The sequence below is a fragment of the Ptychodera flava genome, chromosome 8, assembly GCF_041260155.1.
Source record: "Ptychodera flava strain L36383 chromosome 8, AS_Pfla_20210202, whole genome shotgun sequence".
Taxonomy (NCBI): domain Eukaryota; kingdom Metazoa; phylum Hemichordata; class Enteropneusta; family Ptychoderidae; genus Ptychodera; species Ptychodera flava.
Window position 1 is genome coordinate 22,464,744 of NC_091935.1, and position 23,284 is coordinate 22,488,027.

Below are 23,284 nucleotides of genomic sequence, written 5' to 3' on the forward strand. Positions count from 1 at the left end.
TTTGGTTCCCGAGATACAAACACCTGATAGCCGAAAGACGAGTGCCATGGTAAAATGCGAAACACAATCCTACATGAAAAACTGATGTTCTCATTCAGATGGTATGCACGTCGTTCTGAAATGGCTTCTCTTTTGCATTCAATCATTACCAATGTACAACAGTATGGACGCTGAATATAACCGAACTTGTACGGCTTTTTCAAGGGAAGCACGCCAAAAATACATAAAATAATGCGCTGTTTTCTAGTCTTATCAAGAGTGAGATCAAATCATCGGATTTGAGCATTTAATGTAATGTTGCACTTAACCTTAAACACTTTTTAAAACAATGCTTTCCATCACAGATGACATGACAACCACTTATACTTTACATTGAAGAAAAGCAAACGATCTAAACTGTACACATGTATGGCATTACACCTCAATTTTTGAACTTATGAAAAAATTAATTTACATTAAAAACTTGATACTACTTTTCTGAAATTTAAGATCTAATTTGAAAAAAGGGTTTATGTAGAAAAACGACAATTGTGTTTTACATTTCTATTCTTATTCTTAATGTCAGGAATTGAAAGACTGATATTCAAAAAAGTGATGAAAATATAATAAGAACAACTGAAATTACTTTTATTCCCAGTTTACAAAAATTCTTGCCAAACAAGCGTTCAATCGGAATTTTAATCTTTGGATGACATATTATTGAAAATCGAATGAGTCTTTGCAAACATATGATTTTGAGAAAAGTATGCTCAGTATCAACATTCAGCAAAAGAGATATAAAATGATATGAATGGGGAATATTTTGCTATCTAACACAGAAAGCATGAATCCGATCAATGGGAGAAGTTTTCTATAATATGTACTCCAATTTCTGGGAATTTGCAAATTAAATATTAATAGTCGACCACAAATCTCAATTTGCGTTTGTTTGATAAGATTTGAAATACGTCTGCATTTTTAAAAGGGAGAAGACTGATAACGCCAATTATTTCCTCGTTCTCAACAGTGCATTTTACGCAGACCTTTTTACATTCGCCGTCGCTAAGACTACTGATTAAAGTTACCATGGCGACACCTCCGCTGACACTGTTCTATCGGGATATGTTATCAGATGCACAAAAGTTACAGCGTAAAGTGTACAGTTGGTATTAATAAAAAAAGGTATACGTTTGAATTCTGCCAAACAGTCGCTTCCTTATTTACCATAACAACGATTACCGTGCATGGTTTAATCTTATGATTAAAACTCGATTTATATGTAGATTAAAATAAATGCTGTGAGAAATATCAAAACGTTGCGACGTGAAAAACAATATTACGGTAGGTTGACACCAACTTGCGTTTCTCCAATAAAACCGATTTTACTCGAAGATATATATTAACGTATACGTGTGCACACATGAAATTCATTATATTGACTACACATTTAGAAAGAGAATGTTTGAAAGTCTGCTTGAGGAAGATTTTAGCAAAAGTCAGTCTTTTATTTTCGAGACGCGAACTATCTTAACTTAATTGACTACTAGTATCTGGAATAATTAAACTTGAATTGATTACAAAAAGGAAGACTGAACTAAGGCTTGATCGGTTTCTCTATATGCAATTGACGTGCTTTCTAGTTTTATACCCTTTAAACAATTCAGAAGTCGTAACTCGAGAAGAACATTCTGAAAGTCGAATCAACAGAGCTTTTCAGAAGATGTAAAAGTTTGTTGTCATTCTTGTCAATATGTCAATGGAAATCCTGAGAGTGCATTTCTCCGAGGTTACCCTTCTACCTATGTACCCGAGGGTCATATTGTGTAAAGTTTGATAGGCAGCATCCCGATCTTGTTCATTATTTAGGCAATAATGTACTCCCTCCAAGCCCATAATGAACGAAAGCAAACGTTGCACGACATAATGTACGAGCCGAGTACATTATGGAGTGCAAACGATACTGAAAGGGAAGAGATGAATTCGAATCTTCAATTATTGTATCTTAAAACGGACTTACCGATGGGTGACATAAGATAACAGATTATAACAACAAAATCATGTTTTTCCTTCATTAGTCCATTTCTGCCTCTATCACGACCATCTGTACAAATTGTTGTGAGTATCTGCTACTGATAGGCGAGCGGCAGACTCACCTATTTTTCACACTTATGTACCCACCTTACATACGGCCACATCATACGTCATTTGAAAGCTTATTATCTCTACTTCAAGAATATTGACGATGTGGAGCTGCCAAGTAGGGCCATACCTCCCTAATTTGCATAATTCACACGGGTGTTCAATTTGCATAAATGCGATATAAAATTAGAAATTTCATTGTTAACTACTCTAAACATACTTTTAAACTATCAAGTGATATATCAAATGAAAGGTATTTGCCTGTAGAATACAGCATGGATATTCAAAGATATATTTAAATTGATTTCACTGAAATATTTCCATATTTATAGTGAAAACATTATTTTTCCTGTTTGAATAACAATATTTTAAAAATGTTAACACATGCAGCCACATCAAACAGCCACATCATACGTCATTTGAAAGCTTATTATCTCTACTTTATGAAAATGGACAATGTTGAGCTGTTTAGAGGGCCATAGCCCCTAATTTACATAATTTACACGGGGGCCCAATTTGCATAAATGCGATGTAAAATTATAAATTTACTGTTAACTTCTCTAAACATACTTTTAAACTATCGAGTGATATATCAAATTGAAGGTATTTGCATGTAGAATACAACTTTGATATCCAAAGACATATTTAAATTGATTCCATTGAAGTATTTTCATATTTATATTGAAAAAATATTTTCCATTTTTGAATAACAATATTTTAAAAATTTTAATGCATACAGCCACATCATACAGCCACATCATACGTCATTTGAAAGCTTATTATCTGCACTTCAAGAAAATTGACAATGTTGAGCTGTCAAGTGCGGTCATAGCTCCTAATTTGCATAATTCACATGGGTACGCAAACTACAGAAATTTGATATAAAATTAGGAATTTATTAACTACTCTATGCATAATTTAAACTATCGAGTGATATATCAAATGAAAGGTATTTGCATGTAGAATACAAAATAGATACCCAAAGAGATATTAAAATGATTTTATTGAATTATTTTCATAATTATATCGAAAAATATATTTTCCCCTTTTGAATAACGATATTTAAATAATTTTTACACATACAACTACATCATACAGCCACATTATACATCAGTTGAAAGCCTATTGCCTCTGCTTCATGAAATTGACGATATGCAGCTGCAAAATACAGCCGTAATTCTTTAATTTGCATAATGCACACGGGTACCTAATTTGCATGAGTCTGATATAAAAATATAAAAATCCATTGTTAGGTAGTCTTCACTTACTTTTCAACTATCGAGTGATATATCAAATGAAAGGTATTGGCATGTAGAATAGAAATAGGAATTCAAAACACGTATCTTAAATATTCTTATTGAATATTTTTATTCAAGTCGCGATATCTTGACTTATTTTTAATATGCATAAAATTGTGTAGTAAATTCGAATAATGCCCGCACTATGCAAAATAAGAATAAAATATATACAAAATAAGAATAATTTAGCTACACACAAAACAAATATCGCTCTGACTGAGATTCAGAGGCAATGTATGATTTTTATTGGAATCCAGTACGAGCTTAATAAATTCATATCAAACATAAAAAATGCATCCTACTCTGTAATGTTGAAAGCTCTTCTCAAAAAATCACATCTTTAGACCTCATTATCTGTGAAGGTCATCGATGCATCAAATTAACATTCTCGACTTAAGAACACACACGTACAACCAACAGATACCAGATTCCAGTTTATGCTATCAAACGGCAATATTCAAGGATTTGTGAAAGGCGAAACATTACAATACATTAGAACAATTATGCCACAACAATACGATACAAAATGCAAGATTTTTTTGAGATGAAGTAATCAAGTATAAATAAAGAGTAATCGTAATTCTAGATCTTGTTTGATTATTACCAACTTTAGAACAATCGGATGACATTTAATTGTTATTCGATTTTCATTGAATTGCCTTCGAAATCTTGGAATCGCAAAAAGTAAAAGAGAACCAAAACATTTCAGGTCCTCTATAGGCAGATCAAGAATTTCAAGTTTTCTCCTACTATCCCTCAAAATTCCGATTCCACCCCGAATTCCTCCGCCCCTCACCACCATTATTTGTGAACGTAGCCTAATCACATACATATGAAACAGAAATATAAGCGTTACACCTATGCCAAACAAAACCTACAACAGCTCGATCTCCGATTCACTTGAGCATCCAAAAACACAACCAGACCGAAATGGTAGACATTCTATAGCTTCCTTACTTGAACAAACTTAACTTCAGTGAAACAACGTGGTCAAATAGTGCACACGTTTCACCAACCGAAAATGAATTTTAAGTGACTGATGAAGACAACTCTATTCTCGAAAGGTAGCATCAAAGGATCGCAGTGTCACGGTAGTCTTTCCAGTGCGGGTTCAGAGCAGGATACGTAGATTAGGGTACGTCTCGCTGCAAATCAACACTTTACACAAAACCGCCAAACATAACATACACAAAATTCAAACAAGAATAAGATATGAACGATGTGTGGAGTTTGCTTTCTCTTATTACATGTCACCAGTTGTGTCTGCTGTCAAATTAATCTTCCATGCACAAGGCAGCTATAACTGTGGCAACCCTTTTACTCATGACAAAACTGTTTAAGAAGAGGATGATGAATTTGTAGAATTACTAGATGAACTGGAAATGCATGACACTGTATCGGCATGAATGACTTGGATCATGAATCATGCCATAACTTTGACTGCAGTTTACTCTCACACATTGTTTCGGCTACAGAGTTACTTTTCAACAACTACAATAGTGTCGTTCATTGGGATCTTTCTTTATGTTTGGACTTAATAGTAATTGGTGATATTTTCCAACACATCTTTAGGAAAAAATGTCGGCGTTCAAATCATTAACCATATATGTTAAAAATATAGTCAGAAGTAGTTAAACAGTTTAAATTCACTGGGATGGAAATAAGTACAGCAATGGTGTAAAGTAACGTCATGCAAGTGCAAGCAATAGATCATGATGGGTTATCTATGATTGTGTCATATGAATGGTGAAGATATGACATCAGCAGGATTAGTTTATAACAATTAATATACAGCAAAGAAAAACATCATCAAAATCTCCTAGGTGTTCGTCAGTTATTTACCGAGGCGACTGTTTCGGGGATTTGAAAACAATACAGTCAACTACCTTGGTTCCCCAAGCAGTACTGATCAGGTGCCACCTGGGGTGTGTATATATATATATAATATATATATATATATATATATATATATATATATATATATATATATATATATATATATATATATATATATATATATATATATATATATATATATATATATATATATATATATATATATATATATATATATATATATATATATATATATTAGTGCTGTTGCCTTCGTTACAACATTACAAGAACATGTTGGCATACTTGAGTAACATTAAAAGATTTTCATATGCTGTGAATGGGTATACTCTCTGACCTATAAAAACTATACATCGGTATCGGATAATAATGCAGACAAATAGATCTATTCATATGTTTTGAAACATACATTAAACCAATAAAATATTCATTTCCAGACCTCATTTCAGTTGTTTGTTCTCCGTGTTCTATGCACTCTTCGCACATCAAAATGCATGTGGTTGCATTGATACTGCTGTTAAAATTTTTAAAATACCGTTGTTCAAAAGGGGAAAATAACTTTTTTCACTACAAATATTAAAATATTTCCGTAAAACCACTTTGTATATCTCTTTGGATGTCAATTTTGTTTTTTACATGCAAATACTTTTCATTTGAAATATCACTCGATAGTTTAGAAGCATGTTTAGAATAGTCAATGAATTTTCTAATTTATATTGCAGTTATGCAAATTGCTTACCAGTGTAAATTATGCAAATTTAGGGATACGGCCTTACTGGATAGTTCAACATTGTCAGTTTTCTTGAATATAAGATAACAAGCTTTAAAATGACATATGATGTGGCTGTATGATGTGGCTGTATGTGATGAAATATTTATATTATTGTTATTCATAAGGGATAAGTATTATTTTCAATATAAATATGAAAATATTGCTGTGAAACCAATTTAATATCTCTTTCGATATCTATTTCATATTTACATGCAAACACCTTCCATTGATATATCACTCGATAGTTTAAAAGTATGTTTAGTGTAGTGAACAATGAATATGTAATTTATATTGCATGGATGCAAATTGGATACCCTTGTAAATTATGCAAATTAGGGGCTATGGCCGTACTTAACAATTCAACATTGTCCATTTTCATAAAGAAGAGATAATATGCTTTCAAGTGATGTATGATGTAGCTGTATGTTGTGGCTATATGTGTTAAAATGTTTAAAAGTTTGATATTCAAGAGAGGAAAATATAATTTTCAATATAAATATGAAAATATTTCAGTGCAATCAATTTAAACATGTCTTTGGATATCAAAGTTGTATTCTACATGGAAATTCCATTCATTTGATATATCACTCGATAGTTTAAAAGTATGTTTACAGTAGTTAACAGTGAATTTTCTAATTTTATATCGCACTTATGCAAATTGGGTACCCGTGTGAATTATGCAAATTTGGGGGTTATGGCCCGATGTGGTAGCTCCAAATTGTCAATTTTCTTAAAGTAGAGATAATAAGCTTTCAAATGATGTATGATGTGGCTGTGTTCTGTGGCTGTATGTGTTAAAATTTTTAAAATATTGTTATTCAAAAGGGGAAAATATTGTTTTCCATATAAACATGAAAATATTTCAGTGAAATCAATTTTAATATCTCTTTTAATATCAATTTTGTATTCAACATGGAAAGGCCTTTCATTTGATATATCACTCGATAGTTCAAACGTATCGTTAGAGAACTTATCAATAAATGTCAAATATTATATCACATTTATGCAAATTGGGTACCCTTGTTAATTATGCAAATTAGGAGGTTATGGCCCTACTTGGCAGCTCCACATCGTCAATTTTCTTAAAGTAGAGATAATAAGCTTTCAAATGACGTATGATGTGGCCGTATGTAAGGTGGGTACATTAAACTCCTAAAATAAGGCCTTTTGTGGATTCGCCGCTCGCCTATGAGTCATCCGTATGGAAATGAACCTTTTCGTACATACTTTTTTCCCCATTCAATCTACTTCGCCTAGCAAAAATTTGACAAGTTCTATAAAACACTGCTCTTTTATTCGGTCTTATATCACAGCTCATACGGTTTTACTTTGCTGTTGTCATGCACGCTTGTAAAACAAGAACGATGTAATTTGAACATTACGCATCTGAGCAGTCAGGCAAATCGTTGCCACAATCGTAAATATTACAAGTTATGCCCCTGTACATTATTAGTTCTGTGAACCTTACTGTACGCCAAGTACACTAAACACGGAAAAATATTCTCTGGATCGTCATCGCTATGAACAACGCATTTTATCCAGTCAGTTTAATTGCTTTGGATGTACTTTTAAAGCAGCAACAAGTTCATCATTGTGTTTTGCATCCGTGAAAAAATATTGAGAAGGGTTGTTCTAATGACAGAGAGCATTAACGGGATGAAGTAGTCCAAGGAAGATTTTTCTGCAAGAAGAGTGTTTACTGCTAGTCATTAATAAGCAACATAGATTCACTGTCACCTTCTTAACCGCGGGCATCATTTACATATTTCTCACCTCAGGGTGTTATTTCTCGCCGGACTTGAGTCGATAATCCCTCTTGGAATGTGAACACTTGTCTATCAAACGTCATAAACTCGCAAATATGCTTTCCCCTGAAAAAATACTAAAATAGTTTGTGAAAACGTACGTCCCATATAATCCAGAAAAAGCTATCAAGGCGAGGGGCTTATCAAGTTCTTCTGCTTGACTAGACCCGCGTCTCAAGTCCCATGTTTGCAGTATTCAAAGTAGAGGGTGGATATTGGATGACGCCTTCGCAAGCCACTATAATCCTACGGAAGGAGCACATGCTTATGGAATGAAAATAAGACGCTTTGCTTTGTGAATAAGAAGTCTGTTTGAGATATCTTACTCTATTCATTTCCATTTTGCTGACTTGCCATCGAATTCCTTAAGTTATAATCACGCAAGTCTACTTAGAATAATTAATCCATCGGAAGATACTTGGCTAGATTGAATTACAGTTCTGTAGCAGATTAACGTCAAGTATACTCCCGTCAAAGATTACATTTCTCTTTCTATTATTCTATTAATTCTGTAACAAAAAAGAGATTGCAAGGCGTGATATCGCAGAAAGGGCGAGAAAATTAAAACCTGACACGAATATATGTATGTGTACAGATAAATGATAAGAAAATATCAGAAATTGTTTTTATCTTCAGTTTGATTCGAACTTATCACCATCATGGCATGCATGAGACGATTCGATGTAAAAGTGGGTACAAGGGATTGTACATATTCAGATTGACATTTCACGCCCATACAACTTCTACTTACCGTTCGAAACTCAGGCGTCGTGTTATCGATGTTCGTTTTTTTTTAATTCGACATCTTCTTCTCAATATGACGATATAACTGAGTTTGCTTTTTGTTAGTAGGATGTAATATATGAGCTGGCATACGTGCTGGCGAAGACGCATACAGGGCTCCGTTGGTGGACATCGCAATTGTAAATCATGGTACTAGTGAATAAATTAATATCCTTGTATTAAGGCGACTGATAGTATAGGGAAATTAATGACGGACAACATAAATATCATTTATTCTTATATGATGGCAATTTATTTTGAGTATTTGAATAAAATATCGTCTTCAAGCTGGGATACGATGTTAAAATTACCTTGTCACGTGGGTTGCCACGGGGATATTGCTTGATTTGTACACAGCCGAATAGAACAGGACATACAATTTAATAATTCAAGGCAAAATAAAACTACATGAGAAATACGCACCAGAGGATCCCGCTTCCGTTCTGTTATGAACATATGTAAATTGGTAGTGCTGTATTATTGTACTCGCCAATAATAATTGTCATTTTATGAGATTACGTCAAAGTAGGTTGACAAACTTTATGTGCGAAGTTTATAAGGTTCGTAATTTGTTGGAGTGTGGTATAAATATAGCATCGTCATCATTTTATGGAAAGATATTATCAGTTCTTATTTATTTCCGATGTCACCAACAATGCTGTACTTTGCAATAGATAGCAGTAGACTTGGTAGTTAGAGATAGACAGAGATGTGTAGTTTTAAAGCTGAGGTAAAGATAAGAACCATGAATCGTTTATATTCAAAGAGAAGAAGAGCAGCACTATAGCACTGTAAACACCTTACTTTGAGCTTAGCAATTTTACCTAAACGTATATAAGTCGGCTACATATGTTTGTTCCGGACCCTACGATAAGTTATCATAGAGCATTGTATACAACCATGATGCTTATTGTACGAGCATTACTGTTATCGATTTTTAATGATCTGAACCGTGCGTTAAGTTCCTAGTGATCTCGCCGCAATTCTTTTGTTACTTTTAAACCCTATACATTATTAGTATTATTCAAAACATATTCTAGGCTCTTATTATGAAGCATTCCAAGACAACCCACAGTGCTAGCTTAACTAAAGCAGGAACATGTATGTGCCTGCTATTTTTTCAGCCATTAAAATATTTATCCAGTGTGTATGCTGTGTACTTTGCCATCTATGTTATCAATATAAATTGTAATGTATAATAATAGCGGAGTTACTTTCAGGAGATCATACAAACGAAACAGATTGTATTAGGTCACTTGACCATGAAACTTGTAGACTCGTGATGGTAAGGTAACTGCAAAAAACCACAAAAACATACTAAAGTGTTTTTTGATTGCAAAAACGTCAAATATAGGTGTAAAGGTTGCAACGGTCAAAACACTAATAGTACACTCTTTGATCTATCGGCCGACGGCATGCGCATGAGTACATCGTCTGATGGATAGCTTTTCAGTCCTCTCGCAGCAAGGATTGGTTTGGCGAGTTGGCGATGTGCGCTGGCGACATACTTTAGATCAAAGTCAACTACTCCATATGAAGTCTGATCAATGAAAGTCGTTCTCATTTTCTAATCAATTTTGTATGACGTAGGGAATAAAGTCATTAAGTCAATATTGTGTCGTATTCAGTCGCCTTTGTCGGATGTAAGCCAGGGTTTCCGCCTGCTAGGGTAGCAAAACCTGAACAGTGATTATCATTTTCGCCGCGGGGCGTAAGCATTCGTGAAGATGGCAGAGGTAGCACGTAATTTAAACAATAAAGGTTCTTTTCCCTACGTTGTAGGGCGGTTCACAGTGTGCGGGATCTGACAGCAAATCACCTTCAGAGATACAGAGGTAGCGAAGGTGCTGGCCTACATGACACTATAAATCTGATCAATGCGAGCCCAGGCAGAGCTTTTCCTTCTGTCCAGATGGCATGACTGCCAGAGAAAAACACCGTAGACACCTTGAACTGTGTTACGATTCAGTAGCAAGAACGATATTCCATGAGTAGCTATAGAGGTAAGTTGAACTTTATGATTATTCGTAACATTTCCAAAAAAAAATATTTTCCTATTTCCAAAAGCTTATTGAAGCTAGTTTGATATCCTATGTTCATAGTGACCGAATGAGGATTACCGTAGAATAATCCTAGCATTCGAGTGCTTCTATTTACTGTGTGCAAAAGTTTACTATGATGTAATGCAGGTATTTGCGACCATGGAAAAATATTGTTCGGACTGTCACCATACCGCGCATGCGTCTTTCAACAATGTAGCTAATTAAGGTAGTATGCGCCTGGAGGGACAGCTGTCGGCGTTCAAACTTTTGCAATACGTTTTGGTCTGACAATTTTAGGGGCTCATTTGGAGCTCATGGGATAAATTAATTTTTCATCGGGTTATTTGTGAATATCGATTATTACCTATCAAATTTTGCACGGCGACCCTGATTTTTATTGTGAATTTCAAAAGGAAAGGTTTGGAGTTTCCTTACAGAAAGCGTGACCAAAGTAAAGACTTTCAAATTCGAGGCGAGTACTTCCCTGACGTTATTCAAGATTTTGGATTGGTTTCATTTGTTTGGTATGCAAGTGACTTAAGTGTATCGTTACAATTAAAAATGGCAATCTCAGAAAGTGGGTAACAATTTAGAATTATAAAAGGAATATCATAACGATACCTCATCAGCATCTTTCGGTCTCAACATCATGCACATTTTGATATACCGTAGCAACGTTAATATTCCTTTAAATTAGTGTTTCAAGTGATTTAAGATTAATGTGGAAATTTGAAATAAACTCTTTAATTTTGTGCAATTTGAAATCATTAAAATCAAATCAGGTGAGTCGGAGACAAAAATACCACTTTAATGAATCCTTTCGTCATCTCATCCACACATAGACACATAGCAACATAGCAACATAACTACATACCAGATAGATAGATAGATAGATAGATAGATAGATAGATAGATAGATAGATAGACAGACAGACAGACAGACAGACAGATAGATAGATAGATAGATAGATAGATAGATAGATAGATAGATAGATAGATATATACTTAAATGATTATGATAGATGAGTGTAATCACAAAAATCTACTCTCCATCACATTTCATGCAAATTTGAGCAGGTTAATAAGCTTTAAAATAGAGGACAGCTAACAGATGGTCGGTATTTACAGTACGCATGATTCTTCTTGACTTTACGCGTGTTGTAGTTAAGGCCGAAACGCAAAGAATGAGCTAGTTCTTCTCTTATACGTTTGGTAGGATAACCGTGGTTTTTAGAAAACCTGTTGTTCATACATTTAGACTCAGCAAACATTTGCTATTGTCTCGGAGCGTTCTACTGTGGATGACGACGGGGATATTACGATTCAGAATTTAGCAATGGCGGCCGCTTTACTACCAATTGCATACTGTACTGAAGTAACCACTACTGATGTACACTTCTTTCTTCATTATGGAACTTCATTCCGTAACAAATTCAATTTGCTTGACAGAAAGGTCTCTTAGGATTTACCACTTTCCTGAACACAGTGAAAAGAACTAGAATGGCAGATTTGAAACCAAGGTGCTGATTGACATGTAACGGCTCTCAGAAGTTTCTACTTTGTTTGGCAATCAACTGTTATCAACTCTAAATGGATTGAAGGTAGAACGCGCCTCGGGGACAGATATTCAGACTCTCAAACTTCTACAATTCTTTTCTAATCTACCTTTTGTGGAGTTCATTTTAAAGCTCTTGATGTTAGGAAACTTTTTATCAGCCTTGTTTTTAAAAGCTCGAAAATTTAATTTTTCTCCATAGAGTTAACACAGGGATGTGGCCATTTTGAGTGTTAAATACCGGGTAAATCTTGGTTATTTGTTTCTCTAGTACCAAAATTTGCCCGGGTGACCCCTGACTTTTATTCTTGATTTTAAAAGAGAATGATTGAAAGATTCCTTAAGGAAAGTTTGAGCAAAAGTTTAAGTCTTTCGCTTTCGAGGTGCATACTACCTTGAGTTGTGTTTTCATTGTACACAGTTTTTAAAACAAAACAAAACTTGATCAAGTATATAATAAATGCAAAGGTGAAGGTTACTCTAAAAAGATTTACTAATTCCATCGTTGCATTGGTAATGGATTTTGGAAGGAAAAAGAATTTGCGAAGGACAAATTCATTATACAAAAGATGGCGGACGAGCTTCCATACTATAAGAAACATTTAGTTTATATAATGAGATGCTACTGTCTCCTATTCAACGAAAACGGCAAGACAATCATTCGCCGCCAACAACGACGCAGTACTAGGGAATCTTATCTTCGCCCGTTCTATTGTAAATTTTACTAGCTGTCACATATCAGATAATTAATTATCCCGGAGATGAACTGAGCCATGTTAACGGAAGATTTATACATCTCTTAATTTGAAGTATTATTAATTTCTTCAGTCAGAAACTAATTAAAAGTAAAAGTCATCTTTTATCTTCGGATGTTTCTATAGCAAACGGGTTTCATATATAGTTTTGTAAAATATCACAGAAATTGCCAACCCTTAGTTTAATGTTTGTGCCACTGACAGTGAAATATAGGTACGCTATGTGCTCTCCGAAGAGGAAGTCGCATGACGACCAATAACAGAGTTATAAAGATCACATTAGCGATTTGCATGACTCAACAATTTACACACTTTTAAAGTGTACTTTGTAAATGTGTTTTCGTAAAAGACCCTCTTTGTTCAGTATAGTAGAAGTGAACCAAGTCCCTATAGACCCCAGACCCATGACGTATGTCGACTATTTGCAATTTTGGCGGAAGCAACTTCGTTTCCTGACCGTTCTTTGGCCACGCTGTTTCGCCCTAGGTCTGGTGAGTGTAATACCCGCAATATTCTAGCCAAGTATCAAAGTATTGGCCGGCGTGTCGGGGAAATCCAAAATCCGAATTGTATCCGAAGCCTTTCATCTTCACAGTATTCAGGTCAATCCGGAAATTGAAAGCAAATCGGGTTTCTCCTTTTTCTAATTTTCGTGAAAATAGAAAAAGGGAAACCTTTCCAATCTTCTATCAGGTCAATTCGGAAACCGAAAACAAACTGGATCATTATCCACAGACTCGTTTTTTCAAGAAAATTTTAAATACTGTTTCATCGTAAGGCCATTTTAACATCGAACATTTTTCATGTGTAAAATGATGGTTACTATCAACCTTAAAGAACATAGTATTCAATATTCTGACTTTCATTATCATCAACCTTCCCTTCATTCATTCAAAACTTTGCCTAAATATACTCTTTGTTCGACCCTGAGTTCAAACGCTCTTGATATTTATCGTCCACTTATCGTCATTTATGTGTATTTTTATAGATACCTACAGAACATTTCATAACGTCATAAGAAGAATATGTCGTCAGAATATATTCTGAATCGAATCATCACCAGAATATATCCTCCACCAAATTACCGGCTTTATCAGCATACGTAAAAGTGTTTTATCTTTGTTCGTGATTTGAGTAGTCTGATTGCGTGGCATGTATCAATGTATTAGATATATAATACTCATTACTCTCGACATCTGAAATATTACTGTACAGTTTTTCGCGCGAGAAAAGAACTGTCTGGCTCTATTATATCGAACGACATGAGACCAGAGTAAACGTGCATTATAGACAGTAACATGCGTACAGCCGTCGAACCCCTACTGCTAGACAAATGCAATATTCGTGCGTATATACATGAAATGATAGCGATACACTTGCACTCTTGTGAAAGAATCTCGTCGTTGAACATGTTTGCTTTTGTTGTTTGTCGAAATTCGGCCTTCACATCTTCCCCTTATAATGAATACAACATCTTGCAGCGTAATTTCTACAGTTCACAGAGATTTGCTCTAATGTACACGTACACAGCTATTCCCTTTCAAATCCAGTGAATATTTCCCTTGAGGGAAATACTAGAGATGTGCGCGATGTCAGACTTCTGTACTGTGTGCCCTAACACTCATGAATGATGGACCAGTCGATTCCTGGAGATGTGGGAAAATCCTCAGCTTTCTGCCTAATATTTGATACTGATCTGACGCTAGAAAAGGTCTCTTCCTGTGACACATGATTAGAAAACGTTTCACAGTCAAATCTACCCTCCCGCATATTTCTCCCAGCGTGTACTGAATGCTGACTGAGCATTACACTAATTGCCAGCCAGCTTGCTTTGACGTACTCGCCCGACAAATGCGTTTACGCCCACAACCCTCGCAAGCTACGTATTAACGACACAATAGATAATTACTGTAGAAACAAAGAAAATTAAGTGCTAAAATCAGAGTTTTTCGAAAAATAAGAAAAGCTCATTGGCAACTCAAAAAAGAAAGGACGCACATTAGACCGAGGAGGAACAACTACCTTCGACAAAACTTCTCTCTCGTATCAATACAATTCGATATTTATCTGTTTTCCAGATAATAAAATGTGGCTATATCATAGATTTCCCAGTCAGAAATTATTAGCCCTAGCAAGTCATTAAGTTCATCCAACTCTTTTATATTGAATTTTATCACACCTCATTGACCCATAAATATCAAAGTTTAATTCAAACATAACCTCGATCCCCAAAAGCACCTTTCACCTTGCCAAGCGAGTCAGAGACTGCCCCATAAATATTTAATTCCCCAGTTACGATTTCCCTCTCTACCGATGAAGTTACTATCCATATATGGCTAATTTCCCCCTGTAAACATCTCAGCAAATACGCAAGTTTCATACAAAGAGTCCAACACTGCAACATGGTGGATAATCCGGGTAAGGATCATGGTACTTCTCGCCGACGATCGTTTAAATTTTCCTCATAACATATCAAAGGCATACTGTCACCTGTTCCAATTTTGCCACAGTTACCATGGAAAGAGAAAATCTAACCAATCGCAGATTTTAAGCGGGTGGCCACTTTTTAAACACAGCACCCCCACATGGACATTTTGAATACCAAGAAACGCCCCTTTGACCATATATGGGCATATTTAGATTACAGGTGACTATATACCTTTAATGAAATCTACAACTGTGATATCAAAATATCAGTTGACACAGATGAAATGTGGGGATTCAAACAGACATCAAAAAATAACTCGCCAATTTAATCATTCGAGCGAGAATGCAACGGAAGCCTGTAAACTCTCAAGCGGGTAGGAAGATATGCTACCTTGCAGCTACAAGAGGCAATATACAAATGCATTTCCCGACATCCTGACTGAGACATATTTCATACGTGTGACTTTTAAGCTCAAGGGAAATAACACAAACCTTTGCGAAGTACTTCATTTGGTCTTGACATAATTTTTCATTTGTCTTTGGCTCAATTTAGTTAAATAAATATCCAGAATGTAAGGTCTTCTTTTTGTGTAACCTCTCGTTAAGGCTTCTGAGAAAAAGTCGTTCTGATCCAAAATTCAAGTTTTGGCGCTTAAGGGAAGATGTTACTTTTCCATCGTATGCGACTGTGTAGTAAATTTTTCAGTGAGCTAGTATGGAACCAGGCGCTCAGAAAGCAATTCCTGCTTTTCCCCTTAAAACACTAGCATTCAAGCATGAAAAACACACAAAGAGCTTACACGAATCGACGTCGACAACACCGATCGGCATGGCCGACAAATGCCTTGAGGATAAGGCATGTTCTTTGCTCTATGTGGCAAGGACATACAATCGCCGTCGACAATTACATGCGTTCAGCCACCACCGACACCGTACGGCAATGGATGCCTTATAACCGACGATAATAACCGTGTACACCGCTTGTACTGTATTATATTTTCGCGGGCATTTAATATCCGGCTAATATGTACATTATCACCGTCACACGTATAGAAGCTTACCTGATTCCTATTTGCTATATTGCATTACTTTGGTACGGATCCTATAGGGCGTTACCATTGAACCCATGTGCCTCATGCCAATGATAAGAAGAAATGCACCCCCCTTGTAGAGTGAGAAGACCATGGGCTATGCTAGCCGGCAAGGGAGAGCAAATGTAACAGGAAGTAATATACAATACAAAACACAAATTACTGTAGATACATGTACTGCAATATTGGATGTGGACGAATCAATATTAGCACGTTCCAGATGCTTTGGTGAACTGGCTTTCTCATTCTTAAATCTGAACACCCAATTTATGAAAATTCTAAAAGATTAAGGAAACACTAGTGTGTCGATGAATCAAAAATTCAGAATATTTTAATGTAGCATTGAGAATACGCATGAGTTTTAGACGTTGTCACGATGATATTACGAAAACAGTAGAAGACGACATTCATTGACTGGGTAAAGCGTTTGGAAAATTTTAAATGTTTTAATATACTAAATTCAAGGTAGTATGTCAAATTGTTTTCTTTCGTAATCGAAACAAGTGTGAGGGTGTCTGTTTTACAGTAAAAGCTGTTCGGGATGAGAAGGGCAAATTATCATCAATTTGAAAATGAAAATGGCTTCTATTCTCTTTATCGATTCTGTGTGCAAGATTATTATTGAGAGGACAACAAAACGTTGTCTACAGGTTATCATTACAGCAGCTGTAGACGAAGCCAAAGAGACAGAAAAGAAATGTGTAAGTTTAAGTTCACCTGTCTGTACCTGTCAGTGAGATTTTAATTCTTCCATCATTAGACAGTATAAGCTTCAGCCTGTCTATGATTATACCATTTTATGTCGATCAGTGGTCTTTTTATTCACATAGCGGTGTGAAGAGAACCTTCACTGGGCACATGTTGAGATTTTTCATTATCAACTGTAACTGTTCTGTGTTGTACTTTATATGGAAGTTCAAAAACGATACACAAGCTTCAAGATTCGTAAGTCGATCTGTATTGATTGACTGTGACACGCGTCTTTCAAAGAACAGCAATCATGAGACCGTGACCAGCGTGTACAAGTGCAAAGCACAGTATCGTTTTCACGGTTCTCAATTACTTCGAGACAAGCAACACCTTTTCATGTTCGAATTGAAATTGCGGGAAAAAACTCGCATACTGTGGCGCGATCGATTTCCATGCCGTTGATAGATATCATATTCCATCTGCACAAAAGAGAACATCTCCAATGTAATTAATTAAACACGCACTGGACAGCAATGTGGCCGTCGCTCGTAATTTCTCTTTAACTTATCATCGATCTTACTTTCCAACTTACAAACAGTTGAACTTGCTCGAGCTCTACCATTTAATCTCCGGAAACCACTAGCCAATATTTTTTTTCACAATGAGCACATATGTTACTAGCTCAATACTTATAACATTATAAATCTACAGAAAATAAACCAAGAAACGGGACCAAGAAAAATATACTGAAATACAAAGTGATGAGTCGAATGAAGTCAATGCCACGAACATATTCTGTTTCAGTGAGCTGTTCAATCATAAGTAGTATGTATGCAGTTATTTTGTGAATGAACCGTTAGCAATCAAAGTCGAAGTGTATCACAAAGACCAGATAACATTGATATAATTTATCTTAATTTGCCGTATCTATGTGAACAGTGAAAGTACCAAACCGACTACATTCTGTTTTTCTAAATCTATGCATACTAATACGAATGAGACGCCACTAGTATCATAACAACTGAAAGTCTAGAATGTAATTAATTCAAACCTTAGGGCACATTTCCATCATTAATTGTGAAGCCAAATAAAAAATCCAAAAATTTCGTCAGGCAGTTTATAAAGCAAAAATTTGAACTGTAAAGTTAGTGCCAAGGGATTCGTTTGTTGGATGACCCAATTGGCTTTCTCGTAAGTCAAACTTTAACGACTGACCCCGATAAGGAAAAATGATGTATGGTATGCCTTTTGATGTATTGATACAAAAATTGTGATTAATTACCTAAGGTCCCCAAGGCAGACGGTCAAATAGAATTAGCATGACTTGGAGAAGTTTGCAATGAAAGTCAGATTTAATTAATTTAATGTTTTGACAAAAGAGCCAATTGCTTGCTCTAAGGTAGACTTTGGGAGCCTTCTAGAGTAACGAAAATACGTCATAGAAGTTTAAAGAAAATCAGGTTATAAATCTAGTATCACGGTCCGGACTGTTCCTGTCTGTGGGGAACAAGGGGGTCGATAGTTCATTTGTACTGTTATTCCAGGAAAGCAGCAAGAGCTCTGATGCGATAATAGCAAATTTTAGATTCGAAACGACGCGCAAGGAAGAAAGATAATTGTGCATAAGAGAGAGAGAGAGCTGCGCTGAAGAGACAGACGGAGAGACATACAGGTACACAGACGGACTGTGTTATAACGGGGAATTGCTCTCCTTACAACCCTATTGAGAGTTTGCAAGAGGATTTACTCGTCTAGCTTACTGAGAAGTACTCGGGATCTTCTTCAAAGCATTGGCTGAACGAAGACGTGAAAGTTCACACCTGTTACTCTTAGATTATTGGAATTTACAAAGTCGATTGTTCGCTCACGCATACTCGGGATCTTGTTCAGAGTATGTACGAAGACGTTACTGAAAATTCGTTTCAACAACATAGACTTTATTTATGGGTAGATGTAGGCAATCGTGTAGATGCCATCGCAAAATAATACAGCTTCTCCTATGCCTTGGTGTGTCTGGGTGCCAAGGGTTGAAGCTGGAACCAGAGCCCCAGAGAAGATATCAATACTCAAAAACCGTGAACTTTTAAACCCCTTCTTCAAAGGCGTGGCTTCCATAATACCATGAATTTAAGTTAAAGATGAAAAGAATTAATCCAATCAAAAATGTTAACAAAGCTCTTAATCTACCATTTACACGTCGCAATTAAGTATTCATAGCTGACACAATCAAAAAACATAAAATTCTCATGCTCATTCATTAAGTTTGATCAAAACGAACTCGCAATATATTGCAATTAATGAAACCATTACTTTGATCGGAAAACATAATTAACGTCTTTTTGATTCAAATGTCAATTGGTCGTATGTTTGCTTTGTATGCAAGTCGACTTATTACTGAGATCCTTGTGTTTCACTTAATAATGCCTGTGTCAGCAGCTTCTAGATCACTTAACCTGTACGTGAGATAATATACAATAGGTATGAAAATACAATGGATGTAAGATGTCAACTAAAGATTAAGAGAATACATTCAATCATAGACATGAATACATTTATTGATATGCAATTTCCGTATCATAATTAGTATTTATAACTGACACATTAAAAACTCATCAGAGGAAACTCTCATGTTCATTCATTAGGTTTGATTACGCATTGCAATAAATGAATTAATTTGTTTGAAAACATAATTAGCGACTTTCAGTATATTACCGTTGATTAAGTGTATGTCTGCTTTTGTAAATCGACCGAGATGCTGGTGTTTTACTCAATAAAATTTCAGTGGCAACAATCGTCAGATATCGATGTCTTTGTGTGAGATATTTCAAAAGCCATGGAGAAAAGCGTAACCTGATTTAACGACGGACATATAGGCTGTCATTCGAAAGGAGAAACACCACACAGTGCCGACTCAATGCGACTTACCAGACAGCTTTCGACGGCTACAAGTATTTTGTGACTTGGATAGAAGCAGGACAGGGTTTGATGGAGATTGGATAAAATGTAGAAATGGGGAACGAGGGTGAGCCCCCTAAGACAGAATTATATCGAATACTGCGTATAGCTCAGAGACAGGGGCTTTTTTGAACGCAAGGCAGACACTAGATTAAATCGATCACAAAGACAAGAAAGGGAATTATTACATGCCTCGTATATCGAACGTCGCGCGCTCCATAGGATTCAATGGTAACTCGCCGATGACGTTGCGGGCCGCATAGTCATCACTGGACTGAAAGTGAACCGGAACTATTTTCAACGTGAAAACTTTTGGAATTAAAAGTCTTGAAATTTCATGTTTTGCACAGAAACCCTGTTTTTGGAAATTTCTCCTAAAAATATTGATAAACCGCATAACAGTAGTTTAAATATATCAATGCGCCATTCGATGATGAAAATCGTTCTATTTTTAACCGTTTTTTCGTCTAAAATGAAAATAAAGCATTTGACTATAATTTGCCAATAAACGTAAATATTTTTGGTGCAAACTGAGTAAGAGAGGCATGTAATAAAAACATTATAGCCCAAACAAGGGACTATGTACCCTCGGGGCAGGAGACCATTTGCCCTCCTTACGTCGGGCAAATGGTCACCTACCCTCGGGCACATAGTCCCATGTTTTGGCTATAATATATAATCAAGCAGTGAATTTACTGGCACTTCGACAACATAGTGACATTGGTTCTATGAGTTTTCTGACCTCAAATCAGTACCGGGGACCCAATGAGTATACCTAGAGCAATTCGCACATGCATGTCTTCATTGGGAGAAACACTCCACTGCCTTAACAACAGTGCTTATTCCCGATGAACTTTCAGATATACACATAACCTTACTTCAGGGTTAAACTTAGCTATAAAGTCTACAGCTTCCTGCAACGAACTTAAGGTCTTGACTGTCAGAGTGTATATCATATTACCCTGTGAGTCATAAAATTATACAAGTCATACATTTATGATATTGTATGGGTGTATCTAGTTTAGCCCTCAGGCGAATCCCGCTTCAGATGACAGCATTCGAAAAGTATCATCATCGACTATCTGCAAATCCTGGGTCTTCATTTTACAAGCGAGAAGTGACACTGATTCTATTATCTCAACCATCTGTACTTTTCTGAACTCAAAACAGTATACACCGTGACCCTATGATCATACCTAGAGCAATACGCACATGCATGTCTTCATCGAGGGAAACACTACATTGCTTTTATAACAGTCTTTATTCCCCGGTGAAATTTCAGATATACACGGCACCTTACTTCGGGGTTAAACTTAGCTATAAAGCCTACAGCTCTGCAACAAATTTGGGTCTTGACAGAGTGCATGTATATCATATTACTCTGTGAGTCATAAAAAATAAACCAGTCATAAATTAATAAGATTGCATGGAAGTAACTGCTTTACCCCTTGGGCGAATCTTTCTTCAGATGACAGCTTTTGAAAAATACAATCATCTTGTATCTTTATTTTACAAACGAGAGAAGTGAATTAAAATGCGCTGAATAATAATTTGGACTCGATAAGGATTCAGGGTTTATATATTCAGGGCAGAACAAATGCATGTACATTGAGGTATTTAAAGGAATATATTACGGGCCAACATTTGGCCATTGGCTGTATTTTTCGCTTCGAATATTCTTTTTGTACTGAACCAAGAATGCCGTAATGCAATATTTCAGTATTTTTATCGAAAAAGGCGTCTCAACAACAGATGAAGACACTCATCTGAATATCTGTCTTTGGCGGTTTAAAAACCAAAGTTTCAGTATCAAACGCTCAACATAGTCGGTGCTGACAAATCTACACTGCTGAATAAAAATTTGAATTAGTCTAGCATTGTGATCATGGTCCAGAAAACTAACGGAGCTTATCGAACCAATAGCCCAGGCACTCACAGTGGTACGCTCTGGTATCGTCGAAGCGGGAACTGGACTAAAATTGTTGAAGTAATTGGTTTTTTTTAGATTAGCATTGGTATTAGACACGATAATCGCCGAGATATGCTCCGTAAACGTGATCAGACGTGTGGCATTTCTGAACAAGACTTGCAACCGGACAAAGTAAACAAAATGCTTGAAAATACCACTTTACCTATGATGTTGACGACATTCAAATGTGATGGGCTTAGTGAAAGGGGGATATTTTGGGCAGCTGAAGTATGTGATTGTTGCATTTTGAAGTGGTCCCCAGCCATGTTCTAAGCACAGGCACACGACGTCTTTTAAAATCACTTGTCTGTAATTTTAATGTTGAAACATGCATTTTATTAAAATCTGTGCAAACGGAAATCGTGCGGGCAGCTATTGAGGCATACAGTGAACAGTGTCCCGTGCACGGCTGTGGCCGCTTAGCTCAACTGTTAACGTTACTAATTTTATACAAATGGCGAATTTTAAAATTACTTGTCTACAATTTTATTGTTGAAACATACATTTTATTGATAACTGTGCGAACGGAAATCATGCAGGCAGCTTTTGAGACATACAGTGAGCAGCGCCCAGAACACGGCTGTGGCCGCTCGGCTGTCTTGTACACATTACTCTAAAGGTACGAAACTATTTGGAAATTATTTTTAAATTGGACAAAATTAACGGTTATTGGCCATCCTCGAGATTCAAACTTCAACATAATCAAGGGGATACTTACAAAAATCGATCGATCGGCTTCCTAACTTGTAAAGTTAACATCGGCCCTAACTACGGCTGATAATTAGCGCAATGTTTTTTTACAGACAAGTCCCCTGCCAGCGCCATTTTCAAAGTGTGCAGCTTGAAGTTGACGCATGCGCATACTTTCCTTTTAAACCAATACGTCATTGTTATTCGTACTGAGGAATAGCCTTCAAAATGGCGGTGTCACGGGAGTTGTCCGCAGGTGAAATTTTGCGACTTACCATCAATTACATGGCCCGGTGCAGTTTTTTGTGTTTCAGAACCCAGTCGATCGATTTAGTACCACGCATGCGACAACACAGAGAAGTTTAAATCCCCAGGGTTGCCAACAACGTTTTATTTTACGGATTTTATTTAAATTATTTTCCCAATAGTTTCGTACCTTTAGAGTAATGTGTACAAGATAGCCGAGCGGCCACAGCCGTG

At 36.0% G+C, this 23,284-nt stretch overlaps 1 protein-coding gene across 1 annotated transcript in view; it reads left to right on the top strand.

The window, feature by feature from the left end:
• The window catches only part of LOC139138791 (galanin receptor 2b-like), a 76,438-nt gene that overhangs the window by 16,744 nt on the left and 36,410 nt on the right, over positions 1 to 23,284 (top strand). The window contains exon 2 of the mRNA XM_070707322.1: positions 10,413 to 10,633. The gene's annotated coding sequence lies outside the window, so the exon portion shown is untranslated. The remainder of the gene's footprint in view (positions 1 to 10,412; positions 10,634 to 23,284) is intronic.